General features: G+C 35.3%; 1 protein-coding gene and 1 pseudogene across 3 annotated transcripts in view; one reads left to right on the top strand and one right to left on the bottom strand.

The window, feature by feature from the left end:
* Positions 1–269: 269 nt before the first annotated feature.
* The window catches only part of LOC147353361 (uncharacterized), a 64,355-nt gene continuing 44,005 nt past the window's right edge, over positions 270–20,619 (bottom strand). Inside the window, exon 3 of one of the 3 annotated variants that reach the window (XM_086349554.1) lies at positions 270–865. The gene's annotated coding sequence lies outside the window, so the exon portion shown is untranslated. Of the gene's footprint in view, positions 866–1,200; positions 1,711–20,619 lie in introns of those variants that run through there. The other 2 variants (XM_086349557.1, XM_086349553.1) reach the window with 2 other exon arrangements.
* Positions 659–1,009, top strand: LOC147353362 (large ribosomal subunit protein uL13 pseudogene; annotated as a pseudogene).

The raw sequence follows: 20,619 nt of genomic DNA, 5'->3' as shown, positions 1-20,619 counted from the left end.
ATTTTCCTGGTAAATATATTTCCTCACAAACATAATTGCTAAAGTGAAATTCTCATGAATGTCTCAGCTAGTTATGAGTAACCATCAAATGAAAAAAAAATGATAAAAATAGCTATACATTTTCAGAAATAGCTTCTCCACACATGAAATTATATGTGTAAACAGTTAAATAAGCAGATAATTCCTCTCAGTTCATTTGACTACTCTCTTTTTTGGCTTTGGATAACAGTTTAGGTGTGGCATTTTGAAACAGAAAGGAATAGATGAAGTTTACATATTAGTTAATTTATTTGGACCCACACAATTTCAATTTACAGTGCTGGAGATAGTCACATGCAGAACGCATTCTTAAACTTATCATACCCAAATTTTAGAATATTTTCAATCACTTAAAAAAAATGGTTTCAGCCTAGGCAACTGTTAAAGACGGCAGCAGGGCAGGTCCTGGTGCTAGATGGCTGAGATCACCTCCTGAGCCACCCGGCAGCCGTCGTGGTTCTTCCAGGTCAGTGAGAAGGCTGTGTTTGTGTGCTGTGAGGGCATCAACATTTTGGCAGTTTCTACAGAATAAGTTGAAGTATCTGGCCTTCCTCCACAAGTAATGAACACCAACCCCTCTCGTGGCCCCTACCACTTCTGAGTCCCAGCCGTGGGGGACATGCTGCTCCACAAGACCAAGCAAGGCCAGGATGCCCTGGACCACCTCAAGATGTTTGCTGGGATCCTGCCACCCTATGACAAGAAAAAGCAAATGGTGGTTGCTGTTGCCCTCAAGGTTTTGTGTCTAAAGCCTACACAGAAGTTTGCCTACCTATGCCACCCAGCTCATGAGGTTGGTTGGAAGTACCAGGTGGTAACAGTCACCCTGGAGGAGAAGAGAAAGGAGAAGGCCACGATCCATCATCAGAAAAAGCAACTTATGAGGCCATGGAAGCAGGCCGAAAAGAATATACAGAAGAAAACTGACAAATTCACAGAGGTCCTCAAGACCCACAGTTTTCTAGTCTGAGCCCAATAAAATTGACAGTTTATTCCTCAAAATAAATAAATAAAATATAAAATGTATATACAGGAATAATGTCCATTATTGTGCTCTCATACATTTGAAAATTTTTTAGTATCCAGATCCTCAATTAAGATTCCAAACAATGATTTGGTACTTTTCCCAACCTCAGAACAGTATTGAGCACTAATATGAAATTACTGGGCATCAAATTTTAATAAATAAAAACATAATAATTTCTACAAATGAAGCCATTTTTCTACCAAATTCCTAAGAAATATTGAATATGGTCACATGCTACCTTTATCTTAAAGTTGCTCTAAAAATAACATATTTGATAGTTGCACTTTTGATTTAAACTAGACTGATATAATATACAATATATTATATGACTCATTTAAGGAGGAATGGTTGTTTAGGCATATTTTACTTCAAGTTTCATTCTGTTACTAGTTCCGTTGCATTACAGTCTACTGCACACACTATCCTAGTACCAAGACAAAGATCAGATGAACACTGTCAATTTCTTAAGACCTCTGAAGCATACAAGTATAATACAGTATTAAAAATTGTGCATTATAGTCCACAGAAAGTTACTTCTTCCTTCAGAAGCAGTAACACTGAGCAGGAGAAAAAGTACCACTTCAGCTGCAGTTAAATCATGTTTCCATGTGTAGGTTAACATTAAGCAGGCCCATGTGTGGATGCTGCAGAGAAAGCAAAAAAGAAGTGATTGTGAAATATGCTGACTTGACTGCAAAGTAGTTTCATGTGCACAACAGCTTACTGTTGGTTAAGAATTTAGACTTGTAGCTCCTCCATAACTACTTATCTTGTGGCTCATCTACCAGGGAAGAAATATCTCAGACTGTGAAATTTAGCCAGGCTCTGGTTCACAGAGGCTGCTTAACCTTCTTATGACTCAGAGTTCTCGTCTGTGAAAAATGCCTCATGTGATGATCCTCAGAATTAAATAAGACAGACCTCAGAAAAACCTAGAAGAGAGCTCTTCATGTGAGCCTTCAACAAATGTTAGCAATTATTTTTCAATACAGTATTTAAAATAAATGAGAGTCTAGAATTTGCAGATAAACTTGGAGTGTACTGGAGATAGGTTTGCAAATTTCTTCAATGCCAAGCAAATAATAATAATAAGTCTCCTCTATTACAATCTCTCTTTGATTTCAGTCCTTATATACTATGTGCTAACCCTGATAAAATAAAAAGAAACCTAAATTAATTTTGAGGTTGCTATACTGTAGCAAATGAGCAAAGAAGCTATATTTGTCCTAAACTGACAGTGATTACACCTATTTCTCTGAGTGTGTAAACTGACACCTAATATCTGTAGTTTAGAATATATCATTATTAGATATTCCAGGATATGGGACTTACCTGGTGGTCTAGTGGTTAAGACTTTGTACTACCACTTCAAAGGGCAAGGGTTCCATCCCTGGTCAAAAACTAAGATCCCACATACCAGGTTGTATCCATATTAAAAGGAAAAACTAACAAACAAACAAAAACAAAACCAACAGTGCACAACAGTATATACTCCAGGATAGTTCCCTATTTAGATAGACAAATTAATACTGTTTTATTTTTAATATAAAAGCATTAAATTATTTAGGTAGGAAACATTTGACTAATGTCTGTGAGGGATGCCAAATAAATATGTCAATTTTAGAAGCAACTGGTTTTTATTTTGAAAGAATTTCTGTTACTATTTGAGCTGCCCTTTTGATAGAAACTCAATGTTATCTCTTGTATTAGTGGTAGTTGCCTAATATTTCATCTTACCTTTTTAAAGTACAAGATTCTAAATATATAGATCTTGACTTATTTAATCTTTATATATCCAGGGCTAGAATAAACTATATTCATGTCTCAGTACTTCTTTGGTGAATGAAAGAACGAGAGCTAATGTCAGATACACCACAATGCCCCCTCCCCTAGCACTCTGCTCAGCACTTTACACTTTGTATATCAGAGAAAGTGTTGGGAAATTAATGGATATCAGTATGTCAGAGAGATAACATAAGATGCTTTCATTAGAAACTGTGACACAATTTTTACTAAAGTGCTAACAAATATCACAGAATCAGTAACATGAAAATATGCTATGAAATAAAAAATATGACCTGTTAGACAGACTCTAGGATTCTAATGAAATATACATTTATAATCTTGGGAAAGGGCAAACTATCTTCATACAGGAGCCCTAGAGTATACAATCCAACTAGGTGAAAATGAAGACTTATATGTCAATATGTTGAAACAAATGTTATGACCAATCAGCTAAACTAAAGTTTGTAGTCAGTAGTAAAACTTTCATAGAGCTGCCATACATTTATTAATATAATGGAAGCCACTACACAGATATTTCCTGAATGAATTAACAAATTAAACAATAAATAATTTTTTCATGAATACATAATTATTAGGTTATCTAGGTGAGTAACTAAGAGAGAATTTCAAAACCCCAAAGTACTCAGAAAAGTTTAGTTGCTTGTTTAAGCTCTTAAAAAATAATAATAATAATCAAGATTCATAGTCTGAATTTAAGGATGAAGATTCTTCTACCTGATACTCCTGAATCTTGTAAGAGTTGTTCATTGCCCAAGAGAACTTAGCATCATTGGCCATAAAACTATTTCCTTAGTGTTAAAATCATACTAAGGTTCTGAATAATGGTATCGCCCTAGTGATCATGAAGCAACATTCTCCTTGGAGTCAGTCAGGTGTTTCCATTAGCAAAAATCAGTGGCAAGGCACTATTCCCCTGGAGTGGCATTTGCTGCAGTCATTTTATGCTTTAACAAGACAACTTGCATTTTATAATTTTGTAATCCCCTACTCCCCTCATTTTTTCCCTGACTTTGGAAATGTCTTCAAATTTATTGCCAAACAAAAATTGTTCCAGTGAGAAATAGCTATTGTTAATTAAAAAAAAAAAAAAGCTAAAGAGAGAGGGGGAAAGAGAGATTATACCTTATCATTTTTATTGCAGAATGATAAAGGCATTTTCAAATAACTTTAAAATGAAGAGATGTGGAGTCTGGCTCAAGATAGTAGAGCAGAAAGATCGAATTTATCTCCTTCAGTGGACACACCAAAACTACAACTCCATATAAAACAGCTGTCTCTTGAGAGTGACCTGAAGATTAGCAGAACACATTTCCTAGGACTAAGGATATAATGAATAAGAACCGCATTGAGATGAATAGGAGGGGTGGAGATGTGGTCTAGTCAGACCCACACGCCCTGTGTGACAAATGCTAAGAAGGAGGCACAGCACATAGTAGCGCAGCCACTATGAAAAACAGTAGGGAGGTGCTCAAACAATAATAGTACGATCATATGATCCAGAAATTTCAGTTATGGATATTTTCCCAAAGAGAACAAAAACAATAGCCTGAAAAGATATATACAGCCCTCTGTTATCACAGCATTATTCACAATAGCCAATATATTTTAATAAAAAAACCTAAGTGTCCATCAATAGATGAATTGATAAAGAAGATGTGGTATATTTATAATGGCATGTTACTTAACCATATAAAAGAATGAAAGCTTGATAACTGTAAAAAGATGGATGGACCTAGTATTATGGGATGGTATTATGCTAGGTGAAATTAGACAAAAAAGACAAAAGCTTCATGATTTCACTTTACATGAAAAGTCTAAAAAAAAAAAAACACGAACAAACAAAACAAAACAAAAACATATTCATAGTGACAGAGATACTGTGAGGTTGGGTAAAATAGATGAAGGGGATTAAGATCAAGGTACAAGTTTCTTTTTTTAAATATAAATTTATTTATTTTAATTGGAGGCTAATTACTTTACAATATTGTATTGGTTTTACCATACATCTACATGAATCTGCCACGGGTGTACTTGTGTTCCCCATCCTGAAACCCGCCTCCCATCTCCCTCCCATACCATCCCTTTGGGTCATTCCACTGCACCAGCCCCAAGCTTCCTGTATAATGCATCGAACCTGGACTGGCGATTCATTTCACATATGATAATATACATGTGTCAATGCCATTCTCCCAAATCATCCCACCCTCGCCCTCTCCCACAGAGTCCAAAAGACTGTTCTATACATCAGTGTCTCTTTTGCTGTCTCGTACACAGGGTTATTGTTACAATCTTTCTAAATTCCATATATATGCATTAGTATACTGTATTGGTGTTTTTCTTTCTGGCTTACTTCACTCTGTATAATAGACTCCAGTTTCATCCACTTCATTAGAACTGATTCAAATGTATTCTTTTTAATGGCTGAGTAATACTCCATTGTGTATATGTACCACTGCTTTCTTATCCATTTGTCCGCTGATGGATATCTAGGTTGCTTCCATGTCCTGGCTATTATAAACAGTGCTGCAATGAACATTGGGGTACACGTGTCTCTTTCCCTTCTGGTTTCCTCAGTGTGTATGCCCAGCAGTGGGATCACTGGGTCATAAGGCAGTTCTATTTCCAGTTTTTTGAGGAATCTCCACACTGTTCTCCATAGTGGCTGTACTAGTTTGCATTCCCACCAACAGTGTAAGAGGGTTCCCTTTTCTCCACACCCTCTCCAGCATTTATTGCTTGTAGACTTTTGGATCGCAGACATTCTGACTGGCATGCAAAGGTACCTCATTGTGGTTTTGATTTGCATTTCTCTGATAATGAGTGATGTTGAGCATCTTTTCATGTGTTTGTTAGCCATGTGTATGTCTTCTTTGGAGAAATGTCTATTTAGTTCTTTGGCCCATTTTTTGATTGGGTCATTTATTTTTCTGGAATTGAGCTGTAGGAGTTGCTTGTATATTTTTGAGATTAGTTGTTTGTCAGTTGCTTCATTTGCTATTATTTTCTTCCATTCTGAAGGCTGTCTTTTCACCTTGCTTATAGTTTCCTTTGATGTGCAGAAGCTTTTAAGTTTAATTAGGTCCCATTTGTTTATTTTTGCTTTTATTTCCAATATTCTGGGAGGTGGCATAGAGGATCCTGCTGTGATGTATGTCGGAGAGTGTTTTGCCTATGTTCTCCTCTAGGAGTTTTATAGTTTCTGCTCTTACATTTAGATCTTTTATCCATTTGGAGTTTATTTTTGTGTATGGTGTTAGAAAGTGCTCTAGTTTCATTCTTTTACAAGTGGTTGACCAGTTTTCCCAGCACCACTTGTTAAAGAGGTTGTCTTTAATCCATTGTATATTCTTGCCTCCTTTGTCAAAGATAAGGTGTCCATAGGTGTGTGGGCTTATCTCTGGGCTTTCTATTTTGTTCCATTGATCTACATTTCTGTCTTTGTGCCAGTACCATACTGTCTCGATGACTGTGGCTTTGTAGTAGAGCCTGAAGTCAGGTAGGTTGATTCCTCCAGTTCCATTCTTCTTCCTCAAGACTGCTTTGGCTATTCGAGTTTTTTTGTATTTCCATACAAATTGTGAAATTATTTGTTCTAGCTCTGTGAAAAATACAATTGGTAGCTTGATAGGGATTGCATTGAATCTATTGATTGCTTTGAGTAGTATACTCATTTTCACTATATTGATTCTTCTGATCTATGAACATGGTATATTTCTCCATCTATTAGTGTCCTCTTTGATTTCATTCACCCGTGCTTTATAGTTTTCTATATATAGGTCTTTTGTTTATTTAGGTTGATATATTCCTAAGTATTTTATTCTTTTCATTGCAATGGTGAATGGAATTGTTTCCTTAATTTCTCTATTTTCTCATTATTAGTGTATAGGAATGCAAGGGATTTCTGTGTGTTGATTTTATATCCTGCAACTTTACTATATTCATTGATTAGCTCTAGTAATTTCCTGGTGGAGTCTTTATGGTTTTCTATGTAGAGGATCATGTCATCTGCAAACAGTGAGAGTTTTACTTCTTCTTTTCCAATTTGGATTCCTTTTCTTTCTTTTTCTGCTCTGATTGCTGTGGCCAAAACTTCCAAAACTATGTTGAATAGTAATGGTGAAAGTGGGCACCCTTGTCTTGTTCCTGACTTTAGGGGACATGCTTTCAATTTTTCACCATTGAGGATAATGTTTGCTGTGGGTTTGTTATATATAGCTTTTATTATGTTGAGGTATGTTCCTTCTATTCCTGCTTTCTGGAGTGTTTTTATCATAAGTGGATGTTGAATTTTGTCAAAGGCTTTCTCTGCATCTACTGAGATAATCATATGGCTTTTATTTTTCTTTTATTTTATTTAACAGCATTTATTTTATTTAGTGATATTATTACCACTGCCACATGCCAGGCACAGGGATCTTCACCGCTTTTATTTTTCAATTTGTTAATGTGGTGTATTACATTGATTGATTTGCAGATATTGAAGAATCCTTGCATCCCTGGGATAAAGCCCATTTGGTCATGATGTATGATCTTTTTAATGTGTTGTTGGATTCTGATTGCTAGAGTTTTGTTAAGGATTTTTGCATCTATGTTTATGAGTGATATTGGCCTGTAGCTTTCAAATTCTTAGAAAAGTACAACTTTCCAAAACTGAACCAGGAAGAAATAGAAAATCTTAACAGACTCATCACAAGCACGGAAATTGAAATTGTAATCAGAAATCTTCCAGCAAACAAAAGCCCAGGTCCAGATGGCTTCACAACTGAATTCTACCAAAAATTTAGAGAAGAGCTAACACCTATCCTACTCAAACTCTTCCAGAAAATTGCAGAGGAACATAAACTTCCACACTCATTCTATGAGGCCACCATCACCCTAATACCAAAACCTGACAAAGATGCCACAAAAAAAGAAAACAACAAGTTTCAAGTTATAACATAAGTCATCAGGATATAATGTACAGCATAGAAAATTAATAATATTGTCATAATTTTGTATGATGACAGATGGTTACTAGAATTATGATGGTGGTAAATTTGTAATGTATATAAATGTTGAATCACCATGTAAAAGAACTGAAACATATAATATTGTATGTCAACTGTACTTCAATAAAAAAATAAAAAAGGAAAAATGTAGAGATGTATAATAATTACTTATAAGGAATTTTCAGAACTTGGATTAAAAAAATACTCCTTTTGTGCTAGAGCAGAGTAATTAAAACATAACTTTGAAAATTTCTCTTGCATTCTTCACTATTCTTAAAGAATTAAGTATATGTATTCATGCCAGGGCAGACTAAAAGCTTTATAAATCACAGGATACATAGTTTTTTAGTCTTTTTCTCTGTAAGTACATAAACTGAATATGCGTGCATGGTAAGTCACTTCAGTCATGTCTGCCTCTTTTCGACCCACTGGACTGAAGCCCACCAGGTTCCTCTGTCCATGGGATTTTCCAGGCAAGTATAGTGGAGTGGGTTGCCATGCCCTCCTCCAGGGGATCTTCCCCACCCAGGGATCTAACCTGCATTTCTTATATGAAACCTGCATTTCATCAGCAGGCATGCAGGTTCCTTACCACTAGTGCCACCTAGGAAAGTGAATATAAATCTGTATAAACTCAAGATAGGAAAACACACAGATAATGATTAAGAGCCTAATGAAACTGTTACCTTCTAATCTTGACATTGGCTTACTTCCAGACGATCCCCAAAACTTTATCTAAGGGTTGTGGTTGCTTAAATTGTTTAATGAAATAAATTATATCGATTTGGGAAATAAGTTTACTGCAAGCCAAGAATAATGTGTTAATTCATAATGTATTATAGTGCAAAGGCTAACTAATTTCCATATGACTGTCTTGCTAGTAATTATGATTAGTGTTCTGAATTTCACAAGTGTCACTAATCACAAGCTTATCCATCCAGTATGTGATAATAATATCTGATCATTTACATAAATACACATGCATTAGCTTTGGCTATGTAATTATAATAGGAATAGTACTACATTTATTCATTTTCCTGCCTTTGTTGCACATAATGGCTTCTATTTGATCCCTATATGAGTTCCTTGTATCAGTAAATCTTCACCCATGGAGACAGGGCCTTTTAAGAGTCAAACTTGCTAATGGCTAAAATGTCTCTGCCAAAAAAAAAAAAAAACTTATTTAGAGTTGATCTAAATCAATGAGTCAAGTCACTGTGACTTTTCTAAATGTCAATTTTATTTAGGCTTGTAGAAAAAAATTAGAATGCATAACTTCACTCACATAAAACTGGCAACAAGATCTGCTATATTCATGATAACTGCCTTTTCTTTTTCCATAGCTCCTAATTTTTGCTTTGTATCTCCTAAACTATGCATCAAATATATTTATGTTATAGAATTCCCAAAGCTATTAAATAATAGCAGCTAATGTTTATGATTATGTGGCAAATTACAATTCCAAGATGTTGCGCATGGATCCCTTTTGAATCTCACAATAAGGCTGTGAGGTGGCTATCACAATTAACACTTTGTGCACAGGAAGTAACTGGGGCTAAAGGAAGTTTAGTAAACCAGTAAATGATGGTGCAATGATACAAAACCCCCATGTTTGGGTGGTGATATGATGAAGGACCTGCAAAATACAGTAACTAATAAATAAGATCTTAATATGTGAGTAGATGATATTTTTCTTGTTATATAAATAATATTCTCTCATTTACATAAATTCATCAGTTTATATCAATACAAACTAAATGTTAATGTCTAATATTATTCAGAGGACTAGATTTTACTCAACATGTATGTACACAATAATTTTTTTTTGCTTTAATTAGCCTAGTATTTCCAGTGAAGGAGATGATAATCCCATATCACTAAAAATAGTCAGTAAGAAATAATTAGTACAAAACTGATTCTGAAATTAAAAGCATCTGCTGAATAAATAATATAAATTTCCCTGAATAGTTCAGGATAGAAAAGACTTTGATTTGGGGGTGAATGGGAGCCATAAAATATTCAACTTTAAAAAATTTCTTTGGTGCTACTGAGACTCCTTGCTTTTGCAAAATGACATCTTATTTCAATGGATATAAGTTATTGAGTAGCTGTTTCTCTCTTATAAGAATTTTTTTTCAAAAGTATTTTTAGGGAATCTGAGAGTTAAGCATGAATAACTATGATGTCTAAAAAACAAAGAGCTGGCGGTACAGTGATGAGCATAGCTGCCTTCCATATAGTTGTTTTATAAGTGGATGGGCCATTACTAGATTTTTTTTTTTAATGGAAAAGGAAAGGGAAAGTAGATACTATATCAACAAATCATGATATATTATATAAAATATATAACTTATTCTTTATATATACCCATATATATGTAGTGCTTCTTTTCCAACCTCAGAGCAGCACCAAAAGTTGCATTATATTAATTTTAACAATTAAAATATTTTTCATCCATTTAACAATTAAAATAAATAAAAAGATACTGGATGATCATTTAAACCCAGGATACAAAATTTCATGCTCTTCCTAGATACCAGAGAAAATGGAAGTTTTTCAATAGAAGTGCTATATTAAATGCTTCTTAAGTCACCATTGACTGTGAATATCTACAGCTATCCAGTAGATCAGGCTTTAATTGGATAATAATTAAAACAATTTATATTATCACCAATATTTTCAATGAATTCCTTGAGAAGTCTAATCACAGTAGTTGCATAGAGATGGAGGAGTTTTAGACATTCCCATCGAACAAGAGATCTCATCTACATCTCATCCCATTGAACAATCTCATCTATATTAACTTTTGTTCAATCAACATCTACTTCACAATGACTGGCTATTTTCCTTCTTTCCCATTCCAAGATGTGGTATATTCATACAATGGAATATTGCTCAGCCATAAAAAATGAATGAAGTATTGCCATTTGCAGCAACATAGATGGACACAGATATTTTCATATTAAATGTAGTAAGTCAGAGAAAGGCAAATATTAAATGACATTGCTTAAATGTGGAACCTTAAAAAAAAAGATAAAAATGAAATTATATATAAAATAGAAATAGACCCACAAACACAGAAAACAAACTTATGATTACCAAACATGAAAGTGGAGGAGTAATACATCAGGAGCTTGAGAGTAACATATAAAGTAACATATGAATAAGCATTTAATAAATCAGGAGTTTGAGAGTAACTGCTATCTAGAAAATAGATAACCAAGAAGGACTTACTGCATAGCACAAGGAAGTATACTCAATATTTCATAATAACCTATAAGGGAAAAAATCTGGAGAATAATTGATACATATAATGTATAACTGAATCACTCTGCTGTACACATAAAACTAACCCAACTTTGTACATCAACATTAATTTCATCTGTTTTTCATTTTTTGATGGGGCTACTGGAAATCTAAAATTGTTTATGCAGGTCATATTCCATTTATACATCAATAAAAAAGAATACTGCTTCAGAAGTTACAAAATAAAGTTGACCTCTTTGTGAAATGCAATTAAGCAGATGTCCTCCGTTCTGACTTTCCTTAATTTCTCTGTAGAATTTAACATTACTGACAATCTCTTCTTTGAAACTCTCATAGGCATTGCCCTGAAGATGGTCACCTTAAATTGGATTATTTACAGTGTAAAGGATATCTGATATGATTGTTTTTAAAAAGCCATATCAATGGTGTTCTTATCCCTTCTCTACTTCATTTGCTCTGACTTTGAGAAGCTAATTAACATCTTTCAGGCTTGGTTTTCTCTTTGGAAAATGTGAACAATGGTGCTTAGATTATAAGGTTGTTGCAAAGAATAAACAAAACACCATATATTAAATATTCTATACATAGAGCGGTTTATAGTCTTTTGCATATAGTAACTTTTTTTTTTTTTTTTTTTAGTAAAAAGGGATAAATTGAAAAAAGAACTTTAAATCCCTTGACACTGAGATGGAATGAGATGGAAGGTAGGTAACTAAGTTCTCTGTGAGGTAACATGCTTAAACAATGTCTGGTACATTATAGGCCCACAGAAATGTTATGCATTTACACAAGAAATAAGGTCTGAGGCAATCTTTCTGGACTTGTTGACTCTGTATGAGCAGAGATGAGAGGTGTGGCATTTGGGTGGCAAATCACTGTTTTTATGGAGTCTCTCCTATATTCTGTTGAACATAAAGATTTAGTCTCAAAAAGGACTTCTAACTTTAAGCCTCCAACTGAGTTTGATATAATGAGGTGCGATTTTTTTAAATGTTATGCTCATATTTCATTCATCAATTTGCTTTTCAGCAGGTTTGCTGTCATTTGATTGTAATTTAAAGGTACAAGAAGACTTCTTTTATGAGTGAAAAGATTCATAATTCTTAACTGCTATTATCACAGCAAATCATTCTAAATGAAACCTGGAAATATTTATTGATAAAAAATAAATATAAAGATTTTGTGATGTTATACTGAATGGATGCCTACTTGAGAATATTTACCTAGTCTGATTTATCTGTTCCATCTTTCTCATTCTATGTCACTGTCTTAATTCAAATGCTTATTATTTCTCATTTACTGAATGGTACTAACCCTCAATTCTTCGCATGACATTACTTTTCCTTAAGCATAGTGCCAATCAACTCAGTCTTTGTGTTGAAAACATAACTTGTCTACTGTTTCAAATCCTCACTTTTCCATTCTAGACTTCCCAAATTATAACCAATAGTTCTACTGTCTCATCTTATTTTTACACTGAACTCCAATACAGACTCTAATCTAGATCCATTCTGTCCAATACAGTGGCCACTAGCCACACACGTGGTTATAAAGCATTTTGCACGTGTTTCATCTGAGTTGAGATGTGGTATGATTACAAAGTATACACACCATTTTTGTAACTTGGTACAAGAATATTTAATATGTCTACATAGTTTTACATTGATTACTTGTTAAAGTGTTAATATTTTTAATCTATTGGGCTAGAAAAAATATCATTAACATTAATTTCACCTGTTTTTCATTTTTTGATGGGGCTACTGGAAATCTAAAATTGTTTATGCAGGTCATATTCCATTTAATTTGGACAGAGATTCTTCAGAAAAGAAGAATTAATGAATGTAAATCAGATATGCCATTTTTGTTCCTACTTTGACTCTTATATAGTTTCTCTATGCATTGAATAAATATTTGTTAAGTGCCTACTAGTTATCAGACATGTTTCTCAAAACTGAAAATACTGATGTGATCAAGATTGAAAAGGTCTGCCTCTCTTAGAGCTTAACTTTCATGGAACATATGGAAAATAAAACAAGAAAACAAACACAATTTCAAAGTGTGATAAATGGCAAAGTGTGAATGGATGATATACATGAGATATTACCTGGAGATTATGATTATTTTATAGTTTCACCAAAGAAATCTGTATGAATAGGTGACATTCATGATGAGAAGAATGAGAGAGTCCCAGTATCTTCCTAATTTGCATTCATAGACAATATGAAAACATTTGGTTTTTCATGTATGTGTGTACACCATCAAGTAAGGTTTTACTCCAGGATTGAGGCTCTGTGTTTGATATTATGAGAGGGGAAGTCTGATCTAGAAATTTATTCTATATAACAAAAAAAAGAACCGAGGTAATCAGAATGAACCTAAAAATGAAATTAGGTCTGCAACCAAAAAAAAAGAAAAAAGAAATTAGGTCTGCAGATCTTGAATAAACCATTCCCTGATTATCTAATATGTGGATGGAAATTTTAAGGTTGCATTTTTTTATTCACCTGGAATTTAGCCAATTATTTTTCTTTTAAATCAGTTTACATCTGGGCATCAGGTTAAACCTTGAAACATCTGTGAAGGCAGGTGTTCTGCTTCTGCTTTCCAAATGATGCACAAATCAACAAAGGATCCAGAACAACAGATGGTGTAAATTATAAGAAATTCTAGAAGTTGCATGTGCAGGTAAAGTGGATGTACTCACATCTGTAACAGGCAATCGCAGATATGCCCCTGAGTGACTTTTTCCATTACTCTGACAATTGTCAGATTCTTCTCAAGGGCAAATTCCAATGACATTGGTTTTTCATGACATGGAGAATTATTGCTGCCATCCAAAAAGGAACTCCTGTATTGAATTGTGGGACAGAACTTTCTGGGCAATTAGTTCTACTTTCCCCAAAGAATGAAAGGTGAGTCACAGAATATTTTGAAATATTACCACATTTTTTATATATTATGGAGTTCATTCATGACACTTAAAAGGATTTGCTTTATATTGTTTTGCTAATCTGAATGCATTCCTTTTATAAAATAAAAAAAATAATTATTATTTCTCCTTCAGTGCAACTTACTAGTCATATTTTATTAGGGTAAACATTTTAGAGTGTTACTAACATCAATACAGTTCATTAATATAGCAAATCTTAAGTGTCTCTGTGTGTCAGACTCTATGCTAGATGATAGAGATTCAATTTTATGAGAGGCATGCCCTTGAAGAAATAGGAAGAGGTGAGTCTACAGTATCAAAAGCATAACAAATTGATTATAATATGAAGCAGGAACATTCTTGTAAAAATACCATGAGTAAAGATTTATGGAAATATAGAGAGAACATTTATTCATTTTGCCTGGGACAGTCAGAGAAAACTTTATGAGGGAGGAAGCAACAAATGAGTTCACTCTGATACATTAGTAAGAGTTTACTAAGAAAGACACATAAAGGCATCCCAAGACAGCACTGATAGATTGCTAGCTCTAAGATTGTTTAAAATCAAAACACAACAACGATGATGAATAAATCCAAATGGGTTGTTTTGTGAGACTGCTAGACAAGTTGTTTGATGTATAGTGATGGGAAACTTAAATGAAAGAGCAAATGAGGCCAAGTTGTTTAAGTTGGTTTAGTATTTACTGCAAGTTAATGCTCCCCAGACACTTTTAGTAGCTATAGTCCTTTGCTGCTGTTGCTGCTAAGTGGCTTCAGTCGTGTCCGACTCTGTGCGGCCCCATAGATGGCAGCCCATTAGGCTCCCCCGTCCCTGGGATTCTCCAGGCAAGAGTACTGGAGTGGGTTGCCATTGCCTTCTCCAAAGTATGAAAGTGAGAAGTGAAAGTGAAGTCGTTCAGTCGTGTCTGACCCTCAGCGACCCCATGGACTGCAGCCTTCCAGGCTCCTCCATCCATGGGATTTTCCAGGCAAGAGCACTGGAGTGGGGTGCCACTGCTTTAAATATGGCATTCCTATTTATCTTCCAAAAGGAATATTATGGAAGTTGCTCAGTCGTGTCTGACTCTTTGAGACCCCATGGACTGTAGCCCTCCAGGCTCCTCTGTCCATGGTATATTCCATGCAAGAATACTACAATAGGCTGTCATTCCCCTCTCCAGGGGATCAGTTCTAAGATATGCTATTAATTGCTCAATATTGATAATGGCATGAGAGTCATATGTTATGATGCCCAAATATTACTCAGTTAAGGATCATTTCACCAAGATTTGATAAATAGTGATATATTAGCCCCAGCCTTTTTCAAATTATGCACCCCTTTCTTTCCCTTAAAGTTTAAAAAACAAAAGGAACAGAATATATTTTCAATTGTCCTTATCTAGGAACCTGGTGTCAGCCTCTGATTGTCTGAATTCTTTATGAATCTGCTATATAAATAATCCAACGGTGGCCTCTGTGTGTTGGTCCCAGCTTACTTGTTTATTTCTTCACTGCAGATTGAGACCCGTTAGTTCAAAAGCCTGCAGGTAAAAAACTCAAATTTTTACACATCAAGTATTTAAAAACCAACCCAAATAAGCAAATTTTTAACTATTTAGAGTCTGCTTGTTTTTCATCCCTCACCCAGCATCATTAGCCACCAATAAGATAGTCTTGTAACAAGAAACCAAATCATTCCTACCCTTAGAGCTGTCTGGCACAGACTCCTTGCCTTGCAGCTCAGCAATATCATCTTGACATATAAAGCCTATCTGCCATTTCCCTCTCCTCCAGGAGTTCCATTATCGGTTCCCCATTCTGGTGTCCTTGTCATAGGCTTCTGGATAGTCTTATGCTCTAAGGAACTTTCTTTCTCATTCAATTGTACCTAAGCATCACTCAGTAAAGCTTGTTACATTTTACTGTCTCTTGCAGTCCTATCATTTTACTTGACAGCCCCTAAATCCCTAGAATATCCTGCATAATCTAAGATTCTAACCCACCATGAGTACCAGTGAGTTCAGCATTGAACTTGAGAAGAGCCCAAGTTCTTTCAATGTTACTTCTCAGTAGAATGAGATTTTTATGAAAGGACTGTGGAAAGTAATGGTGGTATTATAAGGGAACTGAGAAATTAACAAAAGGGACAGTTTACTGCAAAATTTATCTAAGAATGGCTGCTGTTGTTGAATTTTGACATTTTCTTTCCCTTTTATCTTTTAATATTAATCTTATCATTAATATTGTTAATCAGCACTATAATATACAGGTGTGTATAAATATTTGTTTATTCAACAATGAGTAAGAAAGATGGACTGGAGAAGGAGTTAGACTTTAAGGCTGACTGCATCTGTGGACATAAAGAAATGTGAAGAGGACTACAGCTGGAGCCAACAGAATAATAGTTCTGGTATCAAACCAAGATGAAACAGGCAAAAACTTTTTAACTTCCAAATCTTATTTACCAGCAGAAGTCCTTCTGAGTCAATCCTAAAGGAAGGTCACCTCAGAAGAGTAATTTAATTCAATATCTTAAGTCTGGGATTGATCCTAGGCTAATAATCTAAAGAACATTTGATTTCTTTTAAACACCATCACAATAACATCTTACTATTGGCTCAGATACTAAAGAATCCATCTGCAATGCAGCAGACCTGGGCTTGATCCCCTGGAGGAGGGCATGGCAACACACTCCAGTATTCTTGCTTGGAAAATTACATGGACAGAGGAGCCTGGCAGGCTACAATCCATGGGGTCGCAAAGAGTCAGACACGACTGAGCAACTAAGGACAGCACAGCACGCTTGGATGCCTGAAGAGTTTGAAGGAAACTGTCAGTAACTGACAAATGGAATGAACCCAAGTGGGGTTTTCTAGATTTCTCTACATTGATACACTGAGCTGACAAATCACAATACAGGGGTCCAAATTAATTCAGTATTTCTAAATTCCCAGTTGAGTTATGTGTAGGGAAAACAAAGGCATTTTCCTTGACACAGGTGACTCTCAAAATCCTGATAAATCTACAAGGTTGATCATCACTATTTTTTTTTTTTGAACCTGTTGCATTTGCATCACTAATCATTTTTAACAATGGGGATTTATTTCTTTCACAAGATGTTTCACAGGTGACAAACAGAGTTATATAATAACAGGATTCAAACTTTTTGGCCTTTTAAATTCAAACACTGTTTTCAGAAGAAGCACAAGGTACCAATGCCTGCCAGTATCTTCCATTACAGCAAGCCAAAGGGGTCTCTTGCTCCTGATTGCATAAATTGAAGAAATCCACTTAAAAGTTTAACATACAGTGGCCCAAGTGGGGGGAAAAAAAGCTGACATCAGTTTGGATTGTTTCCTTGACTCTTTCCCTGTTTGCACTTCTCTTTTTCTCTTGCTTCTTAGCTCTTGTCAATTCTTCCTCCATAAAATATAGCTAACCATCTCTCCGTATGTTATTCTGGATGTCAGTTTCCCTCTAGTTGTAAGACAGTCCTCTGGTTGTTTTATATCCTGTTCTATGGTGAAAATTACTCTTTCAAGCCTTTAATAAAAGCAGATCTGTAACATAAAAAAGTAACATATACAAAGGGAAAAAGTAAGAATAAAGGGAAAAGAAGAGGGAAGATGCCTGGAGGTGGGCATATAATTTGAAAATATTGTGAGCAACTGCACCACTTTATTGATATAGGGTTAGTTTATGTGTGTGTGTGTGTGTGTGTGTGTGTGTGTGTGTGTATATATATATAAATTTAAATGTTGATGTTTATATAGTCACAGGGGAGGTTGGGCAGAATCTGTACATTTTGTCCATGTGGTTTAATGCAGAATACACCCTGTTGAATTGTAGTCAGTTACAGTATCCCGCTTTGCTGAGATGCTAGAGAATTCTGTTGGAATACTGGGCTGAACAGGAAGGTGGCTTTGATATAGGCTGGGAAAAAAGGCTGCATTTTGATAATAATGGAACTGAAAGCTCTCTTGCTCCTTCTCAAAACATACAGACAGACAAACATGCATGTATGTGCATAAATATACCACAAACTCTTTATTTCCTCTAAGCAAACCCTCACTAGCCAGTCTAATATTTTTTGACTCATCTGTCATAAGTATGGAAGATTAAGAAACTAAAGGATGGAAGTTTCTTTCCTGAGCTTTTAGAAAGGGCAGCCAGAGGATAGGGGATAAAGAAACAGCCTCTCTAAGGATCACCCACTGTATTTTAAACCTGAGTGAAGAGGCTCCAAAACGAATAAGTGTCTGGTTAATAAAGTGGGGGTAGGCATTGGAGCTTGAAATTATGGGTCACTTTTGATTAAACATTGCTCACAGAAAATAAGCCCTGGCTTTCAGTCATACAGTCTCTGCTATAATATGCAAGAATTTAAATGCCAGCACTTATTAACTCTACCCTGAGCAATAGCTGAGGACCACCTTGGGGATGATCCATTAAAAAAGAAAGGCCTACAATTCTCCTCAAAAAATAATTAATGCTCAACCAATGGACAAGATAGTTGAGAGAATTTATTTTAGTATTTTTCTGTGTTTGGAAGAGGCAGCACAGTTTAGTGGAAAGATCACCAAAATTAGAATTCAATATGATCTAAACTCAATCATATATTAATTGTGATTTGGCACAATGAGTCAACCTCTCTGAGTTTCCACTTCCTCATTCTAAATTGTGGGCATTAAAACTCAAAGCTCCAAGGATTGCTGAGTATTAAATATGATAATTTATGTAAAAGAATAAGTCTCCTGCCTGGAATGCTTTCAATGCTAAGTACAACTTGTTCTTTGTAGTAATCTGAGCTTCCAAGTACTCAGTAAATGGTAGCTATTACGATTATTTTTTTAGTTATTTATGACCACACTTGCTTTGTTAATTTTTTCAATACTGCTCTTTTCTATTCAGAAACAGGCAACGGGTTGAGAATAGTTTATAAATGTTATTATAAAGCCTCAAGAATGAATTGCTTTTACTCTTGATTTATATTACTTTTTACATATTTTTATTGATTTTTATATTTAAATTCTTCTTTCAATATATTTTAACCATAATCCTTGTTTATGAGACTGAAGACCCCAGCATTTGGTAATCAGTTGCTTATTAAAAGGTGACATGATTTTTTACTAGAGAATCAAAATCAGTAAATCATATTTTTGTCTTTAGCAGAGGTTAAATAAACAAGTCATCTACAAAATCAGAATTTTACCTCATTATGAAGCTTATTTTTCCAACAGTAAAATGGATTTTTTTTTTTTGAGCTTCCAAGTACATGTTAGAAAATTTTATTGATCTAAACCTAGAGCTGACAAGATGTCCGATCAGGATATGGGGGGTAATGACTAATGCAGTATCATATATGGATGTGAGAGTTGGACTGTGAAGAAAGCTGAGTGCTGAAGCATTGGTGCTTTTGAACTGTGGTGTTGGAGAAGACTCTTGAGAGTCCCTTGGACTGCAAGGAGATCCAACCAGTCCATTCTAAAGATCAGTCCTGGGTGTTCTTTGGAAGGAATTATGCTAAAGCTGAAACTCCAATACTTTGGGCACCTCATGCGAAGAGCTGACTCATTGGAAAAGACCCTGATGCCGGGAGGGATTGGGGGCAGGAGGAGAAGGGGACGACAGAGGATGTGATAGCTGCATGGCATCACCGACTTGATGGACATGAGTTTGGGTGAACTCCGGGAGATGGTGATGGACAGGGAGGCCTGGCGTGCTGCGATTCATGGGGTCACAAAGAGTTGGACATGACTGAGTGACTGAACTGAACTGAACTGAACTGAAAGCCACATATAATAAGCGGTAGACCTGGAATTCAAACACAGAAACCAGGGTCTCTAGGAAACAAAACCACTGAACATTATCCTATATTGTACATTTCAAAAGGAATAAATCCACTGAATAGACCAAGGCATCAAAAACTATCCAAATGGTAAAATTAGAGATAAAAGCAGTAAAAATGCCCAGAAGCAGGCATCATGAAGGAGGACACTCTGGGTGACTGCTGATACACATCTTCCGCAGCAAGCACTTTCTCTCACTCCTCATACCTCCTTTCTTTTCTTTAAAACAGAGTTTTATTCTGATACTTACATACTCCTTCCAATCACACCTTGAATGCTCCTTTTTCAGAGACAACTATATCTGAAGTGCATACCTGCCAGCACTCATATCATGTTCTTCACTTGCTTTAGTCTTGAAAGTATATAAAGGAATATGTGAACAGTCACGTTCCTTTGTTCTTCAGTTCACTTCAGTTCAGTTACTAAGTTGTGTCAGACTCTTTACAATCCCATGGACTGAAGCTTGCCAGGCTTCTCTGTCCATCACCAAATCCCTGAAGTTTGCTCAAATTCATGTCCATTGAGTTGGTGATGCCATCCAACCATCTCATCCTCTCTTGTCCCTTCTCCTCCCACCTTCAATCTTTCCCAGAATCAGGGTATTTTCAAATGAGTCATTCCTATGCATCAGGTAACCAAAGTATTGGAGTTTCAGCTTCAGCATCAGTCTTTCCAATGAATATTCAGGACTGATTTCCTTTAGAATGATTGGTT

Source organism: Bos grunniens, chromosome 18 (assembly GCF_055505025.1).
Source record: "Bos grunniens cultivar Pamir isolate PY7600 chromosome 18, Bosgru_T2T1.0, whole genome shotgun sequence".
NCBI lineage: Eukaryota > Metazoa > Chordata > Mammalia > Artiodactyla > Bovidae > Bos > Bos grunniens.
The sequence above is the reverse complement of the archived record's forward strand: the minus strand, read 5'-3'. Positions and strand labels throughout refer to the sequence as shown.